Source organism: Mandrillus leucophaeus, unplaced genomic scaffold (assembly GCF_000951045.1).
Source record: "Mandrillus leucophaeus isolate KB7577 unplaced genomic scaffold, Mleu.le_1.0 Scaffold163, whole genome shotgun sequence".
Taxonomy (NCBI): Eukaryota; Metazoa; Chordata; class Mammalia; order Primates; family Cercopithecidae; genus Mandrillus; species Mandrillus leucophaeus.
Window position 1 is genome coordinate 1387662 of NW_012101621.1, and position 8899 is coordinate 1396560.

Consider the following 8899-nt stretch of genomic DNA (forward strand, 5'->3'; position numbering starts at 1 on the left):
TTTTCAGTAGAGACGGGCTTTCACCATGTTAGCCAAACTGTTCTCGAACTCCTGACCTCAGGTGATCTGCCTGCCTCGGCCTCCCAAAGTGCTGGGATTACAGTGCCACTGTGCCCGGCCATGACTTGCTCTTCCCTGGTCCAAATATTCTGGTCCCTGAATCAGTGATGTTTTCATTACACTATGTTTCCAACTTCCTTTTTCTAAATCTAAATTTAAAAAATGTTTTAGCCTGGGCATGGTAACTCATGCCTATAATCCCAGCATTTTGGAAGGCCAAGGCAGGAGGATCACCTGAAGTCAGGAGTTCAAGACCAGCCTGGCCAACATGGTGAAACCCTGTCTGTACTAAAAATACAAAATAATTAACCATGCGTGGTGGCACATGCCTGTAATCCCAGCTACTTGGGAGGCTGAGGCAGGAGAATCGCTTGAACCCCTGAGGTGCAGGCTGCAGTGAGCCAAGATCGCACCACTGCATTCCAGCCTGGGCGACAAGAGCGAAACTCAGTCTCAAGAAAAAAAAAAAAAATCTTTTAGAGATGAGGGGCTTTCTATATTGCCTAGGCTGCCCTTAAACTCCTGGCCTCAAGCGATCCTGTTGTCTTGGCCTCCCAAAGTGCTAGGATTACAAGAGTGAGCCACTGCACCTGACCTTTCTTGATCTGTGGTTAGTTGGCCATCTGTCATTAACATCTGAGACTACAGAAGCTCTTGATGAGAGCTTCATGTTTTTTAGCTATTATGGTGGCCTTAAAATGTGTCCACACCATCACTAATGCTCTTCCCTTCAAAAGGTGAGCTTAATCTCTCTCTCCTTCAGTGTGACTGAACTCAGTGAGAGAATCTGCTAGAAATGAATTCACTTCCAATAAACAGAATGTGATCAAAGTGATGGCATGCCTCTTCTGAAATAGGTCCAAAAAAGGATTTGGCTTTCTCCTTGCTCTTGAGCTCACATCACTTGCTCTGGGGGTAAGCTAGGTGCCACATCATGAGAACACTCAAGCAGCACAATGGAGAGACCCATGTGGGAACTGAGGTCTTCTGCCAACACCAGGAAGGAATTAAGACCTCCTCCCAAAGGTCATGTGGGTGAGCCATCTTGCAAGCAGCTCCTCTAACCCCAGTCAAACCTTCAGATGACTGCAGCCCTAGCTGACATTTTTACTGCAAGCTTATGGGAGACCCTGAACCACAACCTATCAGTTAACCTTCTTCTAAACTCTTGACCTTTAGAAACTGCAACATGATACATATTTGTTGCTTTAACTGCTAAGTTTTAGAGTAATTTGTTTCACAGCAATAGATAATATAGTTATGAAATGCAAGATTTTCTGGTCTGGAATGGCTAATTGTAGTGTTTTTTCCATCTCTCCACTTACATCATTTTTTCTTTATCTAGTAACTAAAGAATTATTTTACTTCCTCTCCCCTTCCTCATCCCCAGGCTAATAATTGACCTACTAACTTAGTTAAAAACCATAGAATGTATATCATTTTAGGACATTTATAAGCTTATGAAATATATTTGCTTATCCAGTTATCTCCAGAAATATTAAAGATTACTGCTTATTCTGATTATTTTAAGTTCCTCACATAGAAAAAAGACACTATTTAACGTTGTCATGGGTTAGGGTACTAGGCTGGTAAGAATATATGCTGATACACATGCTTCCTAGAGGACAATTTGATAATATGCAGCAAAAGTGCTTAATATATATTTTTTAGATCTTTGACCCCAGGATTTTACTTTTCATAATTTATCCTAAGGAATCAATTTGGCAAATGCATAAAGTTGTATGAATAAGAATGTTCATCATAGCATGATTTGTAATGGTAAAGGTAAAAAAATTCTAAGTGTCCAACATCAGGGATTATTTAAATAAATAGTAGTTTAACAATGAAATAGTATTCAATCTCTAAAGGGATAATAAAGGCCTAAATTTGTTGACATGAAAGAATGTAGATGAATTCAGTGAAAAAAAATTATGGTGTATTTATTACGATTTCATTTTGTGAAAATACATGCCTACCTTTGTAAATAAAGTTCTATATATATTTTTTCTAATGTATATTTAACTTTCTTATACATGCATATATATATGCATGTAAAAATCCTGGAAGCATAGATGTCAAAATGTGGTTAACTTTCAGTGATGAGATTTAGAGCAATTTTAATTAATTCATTATTTTCAAATTTATTTGTATTTTCTAATGTTTTTCCTAGTGATTTAATGAATAAAAAGAGCAATACAATTCATTGTAAAAAATTAGGAAAATACAGATGAAAAAGGACAAAGTTATTGTCAAATGTAGTCACACTATTTAAGATTAATCACCCTTAATATTTAGGTGCATACTTTTAGTTTTCTATGTGCAAATATACATACAAACATGTATATGTTAAAAAAATTGGAATCAAATATTATTTACAGGGTTGCCTTATCATTTTGAACTGTAATTTTAAATGTTTGAAATAACATCAATCTCACAGAAAAACTGCAAGTACAACACAAGTAACTCTTGTTTATTCCAGAACCGTTTGAGAATAAGTTACTGAATGCGCCTCCACTCCTGAATACTTTGGTGTGCCTTTCTTGTAACAAGGATATTCTCATATATAACTATCAAAATCAGGACATTACTGTTAACATTTACATTATGCTACCATCTAACTCAGACTCTACTCAAATTTTACTATTTGTCTCAATAATGTTCTTTAGAGCAAAAAGATCCAATCAGAATCATGTGTTTCATTTAGTAGTCATGTCTCTTTATTCTTGTTGGGTATCATACAGTTCCGTAGGCTTTCTTAGATTCATGACTTTGACTCTTTTGAAGATTCCAGTCCAGTTATTTTGTAGAATGCCTCTCAATGTGGGTTTGTCCTGATTAGATTTAGATTCTCCATCTTTGGCAGAGGTGTCACAAAAATGGTGCATGTTCTTCCCACTGCATCCTCTAAGTTTCAATTCAATTTCAATTTAAGCCATTATTGATTATGTTTACTTTGTTCACCTGATTAAAATGAAATCTGCCAGCCTTCTCTACTGAAGTTACTATTTTTCTCTTTGGAACTACTAAGTATTTTGTAGTGGATGCATTTTGAAACTATGTAAGTATTTCAACTGGGCCCGGTGGTTCAGGTCTGTAATCCCAGCACTTTGGGAGGCTGGGGGGTTGGAAGAGGGTGCAGATCACCTGAGATCAGGAGTTTGAGACCAGCCTGGCCAACATGGCAAAACCTCGTCTCTACTAAAATTATAAATATTAGCTGGGTATGATGGCAGGCACCTGTAGTTGCAGCTACTCAGGATGCTGAGGCAGGAGAATCACTTGAACTTGGGAGGCGGAGGTTACTGTGAGTCGAGATTGCCTCACTGCACTCCAAACTGGGTGACAGAGCAAGACTCCATCTCGAAAAGAAGAAGGAGAAGGAGGAGGAGGCAGTAGGAAGGAGGGAGAAGGAGAAGGAGAAGAAGAGGAAGAAGAAGAAGGAGGAGGAGGAGGAGGAAGAAAAGAAAACTATGTAGGTATTTAAATCCTTATCGTATTTTAAAAGTATTCATTTATTTATATAAGTATGGATTCATGGTTTCTATTTTATTCACTGAGTTATAATTTGTCCCAGATTAGCCAGTGGAAGCTGTTTTATAGGGCTTCTGTGTGTTTTTGATGTATCCCTATTCCTCCTCCTCCTCCTCCTCTCCTTCTCCTTCTCCTCCTTCTTCTTCCTCCTTTTCTTCTTCTTCCTTCTCTCTTCTTCTTCTTCTCTTTGCTCTGTTGTCCAGGCTGGAGTACAGGGGTGTGATCATGGCTCACTGCTTTCAAACTCCTGGGCTCAAGCAGTGCTCCCACCTCACCCTCTTGAGTAGCTGAGACTACAGGTGCGCATGACCATGCCCAGCTAATGTTTTCTTTCTTTTCTTTTCTTTCTTTTCTTTTCTTTCTTTTCTTTCTTTCTTCTTTCTTTTCTTTTCTTTTTCTGTAGAGACAATGTCTCACTATGTTGCACAGGCTGGTCTCTGAACTCCTGGGCTCAAGGGGTCCTCCTGCCTCGGCCTCCCAAAGTTCTGAAATTACAGGCATGAGCCACCACGCCCAGCCTCCCCATCATTATTTAGGTAGTTCTTTGCTTTTAGAAACTACAAGATGGTCCAAGCTCATTTTATACTTTTCTTCTCCTGGAACCAGTCCTTTTTCTAAGGTGAGCTGGTTGTGTTTAGTGATGAACAGTATTTTGAAACCTGGATCTGGGTGTTAGGTAGTGCTCATTGCTGATGGGGTGAGAGAGCTCTAAGGCTGTCTCAGTCGACATAGTTGGGAATGTGGCAAATAGCCAATCACACACACACTTACACTCACATGTATTTGCATGTATTTTCTCTTTTTTCTTTTCTTTTCTTTCTTTCTTTTTTTTTTTTTTTTTGCTTATGAACCTTTTTTATTTCTCTTATTTTTGAGAAAATCTGATCCTTCTGAACCTTGAATAAAGATTTCAAATCTATATGCAGCTACGCATAGGCATTATTGTTTTGCGTATGGAAAAATGAGTGTTCAAGTCATAAGAATATATGATGGCAGAGCAGTGAGGAAATCCTGAGCTATTTTCTAACATGATAGAATAGGGTTTCAGACCTCTTGAATTCAGCAGGGATGTAATTTATAAGTAATTACTCCCTTGAAAATCAGAGTAACCACACTTGTAGTGAAATTCATTCCTGATGGTGCTTGCTGGATTCCATTCTGGTGCTGGAAGCTGGACTGGAGACCGACCATGTTCCTTTAAGGATCCTCAGCAATGTACAAGGGAAACTCCTTTCTAAGGGAAACGTGCTTGCATGTAGACCTTCACAGTAGTGCAACATAACTTCTTAGCGATCAACATGCCACCATTCAGTGAACTTGGGGATTTCAAGAGGAGGCCAAGTGTCAGCACAGCGGCTACTGAAGTGCAATGCCTGCTTCTTAGGGAAGGCAGTAACTCACTAGAAGCAGGCCCTTCAGATCCACAGGTGGACTGAAATGAGGATTATTACTCAGCCAGAAAGGACTGGTTTAGTGATTGGAAGGTCCGGTGGGTCATCATCCTCTTGTTTAATAGCAACATGTGGGATTTCCTGTCCCTGGGAGTGTGGCAGAGCAGAGCACCCAAAGTACAAGCGGTGACCTGGCCACTGATGTGCAGTTTCCCATAGATCTCATTAAATCTGGCCACAAGGGCAGGCACATCCTTCACTTTTCCTTCACTTTGGCCAGCACTTCCTCTGAGAATTCATGTCTTTTAACAAATTTTAATAAATTTCCTTCTGCAGCATTTTTTAGTACCTCTATCAGGGTTTCCAACATATTTGACTGGATATAGATTATAATAGTTAAATTAGTGCAGGCTATGCTTTCTGGATTCATGATTTGAGAAAAAAAATGGACATAGCTTTTGCCACCTGGTTCTGATTCAGAGTTCACGCCACAAAGAAATGGGATGCTTTCCTGGAGAGAACCTGTCCTTTGAGTAGGGCTTCTTCTCTTAATGTAGAACAGATTTTGAAAGACTCAGGGCTATTCAGTTTGTAGCAAACTGCAAAAGTAAGAACATAGGTATCTTTGGTGAATTTCACACTTTGATTTTTCATCTCTATCAATACTTCCAAAGCACTTTTATATTTGCCTTTGACAACTAACATATCCATCAAAATATTGAATGATGTGGACTCTGAGAAGGAACCTCATAAATGCTGGTCTTTCATGAGCTCCTCAAGATCCAACCCATAACACAAACTTATGACAAATGGTCCAAACTTATACTCTTCAAAGTGATATTTCCGTTCTCTGCATGGTACCTGTAAATGACATTTTTAGCCAGCTTCACATGGTCCTAGGACCCACACAAATGAAGTAAGGTTATCGACTCCTCCTTCAAGATGAGCTTGTCAGTTTTTCTTCCAAATTTCTAAAATAGGTTTCTTTAGTGCCAGGAAGATTACATGCAACAGCCACCTTCTTATGCTGAAATTCTTTTAGTTTCACAATACTATCTGTAAGTAGGTATCTGTTAGCAGCCACAGGCAGAGCTGGAACCTCCCACCCCAGGATACACTGAAATCTGCAGTACTTGCAGAAGAGCTCGATTCAAGGGCCTAAGTGCAGCAGCCATACTCACATGTATTTTCTTTATGTAACTATATTGAAAATCATACATTTATACCAATATCTCAATTCAAATCCAACCCCACAACCTCATATTAGGTTTTCTCTTTCCATATTTGTATCTTAATTTTCTCATTTATAACTTTTTGATTTGTACATTTCTTCTCCCATATTCTTTAATATAGTTGCTTATTCCATCCATCTTCAGTATGTAACCCATCTCACCTTGCTGCTGTCGTTCCCCCTCCCATGTGGATGCCCTTTACCCACTCTGGCTCTGACACTCTGTGCCAGGGCCGCCCCTCTACATGGGTGTCCGCCATTTGGGCCTGGATATCTCACACTAGGCAACCCCTCTGAGTGGATGTCTCCTTTACTTGCTCAGGCTGTGACTCTGCCAGCTGGGTTCCTCTCTCGGCCCCCTCAGACATCCCCCACCATGGACACATCTTCATCTCTCTTGGGTTCTGACTTCTTATTCCCATGCCAGACGGCCCCTCCTCATCAATGTCTATGACCTTGCTCTACCCCACCTGGTGGCTTTAGGACTAAATTGTTTAGAAAGGGAAGGGAGGGAAAGAGGACTTACATCTTTTGAAAATTCTGTTATATAATAGAATTTTCCACATTGTTGAGTAGTCATTAAAAAGTTTTACTAGATATATTTTATTCTATTAATGTAATGTGATAATTATTTAAGTATTCCCTCTTTTGAACATTAAGGTGATTTCCAACCAAAAGTAATTTGGGCCACGCGCTGTGGCTCATGCCTGTAATCCCAACACTTTGGGAGGCTGAGGCGGGTGGATCACAAGGTCAGGAGTTCGAGACCAGCCCAGCCAACATGGTGACACCCCATCTCTACTAAAAATACAAAAATTAGCCGGGCGTGGTGGTGACTGCCTGTAATCCCAGCTACTTGGAGGCTGAGGCAGGAGAATTGCTTGAACCCAGGAGGCAGAGGTTGCAGTGAGCTGAGATCGCGCCCCTGCACTCCAGCTTGGGCGACAGAGCAAGACTCTGTCTTAAATAAATAAATAAATAAATAAATAAATAAATAAATTGCAGGCTGTTTTCCCTCACACAAATTCCCTCTAGTGGAATTTGTTTCCCCCCACCACTGTTTGACTCCATTCCAAGTCCTAAGAGGCACTATTACCTCTTGCCTCAGTATCTCTAGGGAAGGTGTCCTCTACTCACCAATTCATCAAAGGTCTGTTGACTTTACAACATATTAAGGTTTAGCTGAACTCCACCTCCCTCCCCTCTTCTACTCCTAATATAGCTATATTTCAGTTCTCTTGTTTACTTTGCTAACTTCAGGTAGGCACTGTGTATTTTGAGTTCCTACTTTGTAAAATAAGAATATTAGCATCCTTATCTTTTCCTTCACTCTCTTTTCCTCTACTCTCTTTTCCTCTGTGTCCCACCTTCAGTTAACGATACTTTACTTTTACATTGACTTGACTGTTAATATTAATATTTAATTCTGTAACCAAAATTAAGACTTAAGTTTATTGACTATAAAAGTTGAAAATTGATACAAAATATTTATATTCTTTTATTATTTATTTAATTTTGAGACAGGGTTTCACTCTGTCATCCAGGCTGGAGCATAGTAGTGAGATCTCAACTCACTGCAACCTCCACCTCCCCAGCTCCAGTGATCCTCCCACCTCATCCTCCCAAGTAGCTGGGACTATAGGCATGTGCCACCACTCCAGGCTATTTTTTGTGTTTTTTTGTGGAGACATGGTTTTGCCATGTTGCCTACACTGGTCAAACTCCTGCGCTCAAGCGATCCTCCCCGCTCAGCCTCCCAAAGTGCTGGGATTACAGATGTGAGCCACTGTGCCCAGCCTATGTTATTTTATGTTTAGTTTTTAATTTTTGTGTGTACACATTTAGTTTTATTGTAACAAAGCAACTTGTACACTTTTAACATTTAAAACTGAGCATCATCTTTTCTTTCCAGTGAAACAAAAAGAAAATTTAAAAATAAACAGGAACAAAATTACAATCAAGAATGTCAATTCCAAATAAGATCCTACAGGTTCTGCTGATTCTCCCATTGAGGGGTAGGGCTCAGGTCATCATGAGAAGAGAATTTTAAAAGTGTCATCTTAAACTGCAAGGACATCTGTGAAACATCACAAACAGCCCAAAGGAGAAGCCATGCTGTCAAAATGCCCACTTAACCCGGCCAAACATGTCAAAACCACCCTTTGCTGACCTTCTAAAATCCCATTTTTTAAAAGCTTTTTTTTTTCTTTTTTTAAACGAAAGAAAGTAGACAGATACATGTTGGTAAATGCTAACTGTCCACATTCACATAGAGACACAGTGTACTCTCTGAGCCCAATATATTCAGAAAGTAGGAAAGAAGCTAGACTTCTGTGCACTGCCATGCAGGGCCCTCGCACCCTCCAGCTTCCAGCAGAGCAAAAGGAGCAGGTTTTTCTTTTTTCCCACAGAGCTCAGTGGTGTTGATTCTATACAGTTTTTGCTCACACAGGAAGGGATAAAAGTGAATTTAGAATAGAAAGGGGATAGAGGCTCTTCTCCCTTTGTATTCTGCTCAAGGTATTTCCCCCCAAAAAGTTGAAAACCATGTAGTAGAGAAAAGGGACCACAAGAACAGGGTTACTGAGCACAAGAAGCGGGGTGGGGCAGGGGGAAGACTGCAACTTGCTCCCAGGAACTGGAGAAAATTTCTTTAAAAGGAAGATTGGAAGCCATGAGTGTTCTA

General features: G+C 39.9%; 1 pseudogene; it reads right to left on the reverse strand.

Moving 5' to 3' along the window:
* Positions 1-5038: 5038 nt before the first annotated feature.
* Positions 5039-6157, reverse strand: LOC105536727 (annotated as a pseudogene).
* Between the last annotated feature and the right edge of the window lie 2742 nt (positions 6158-8899).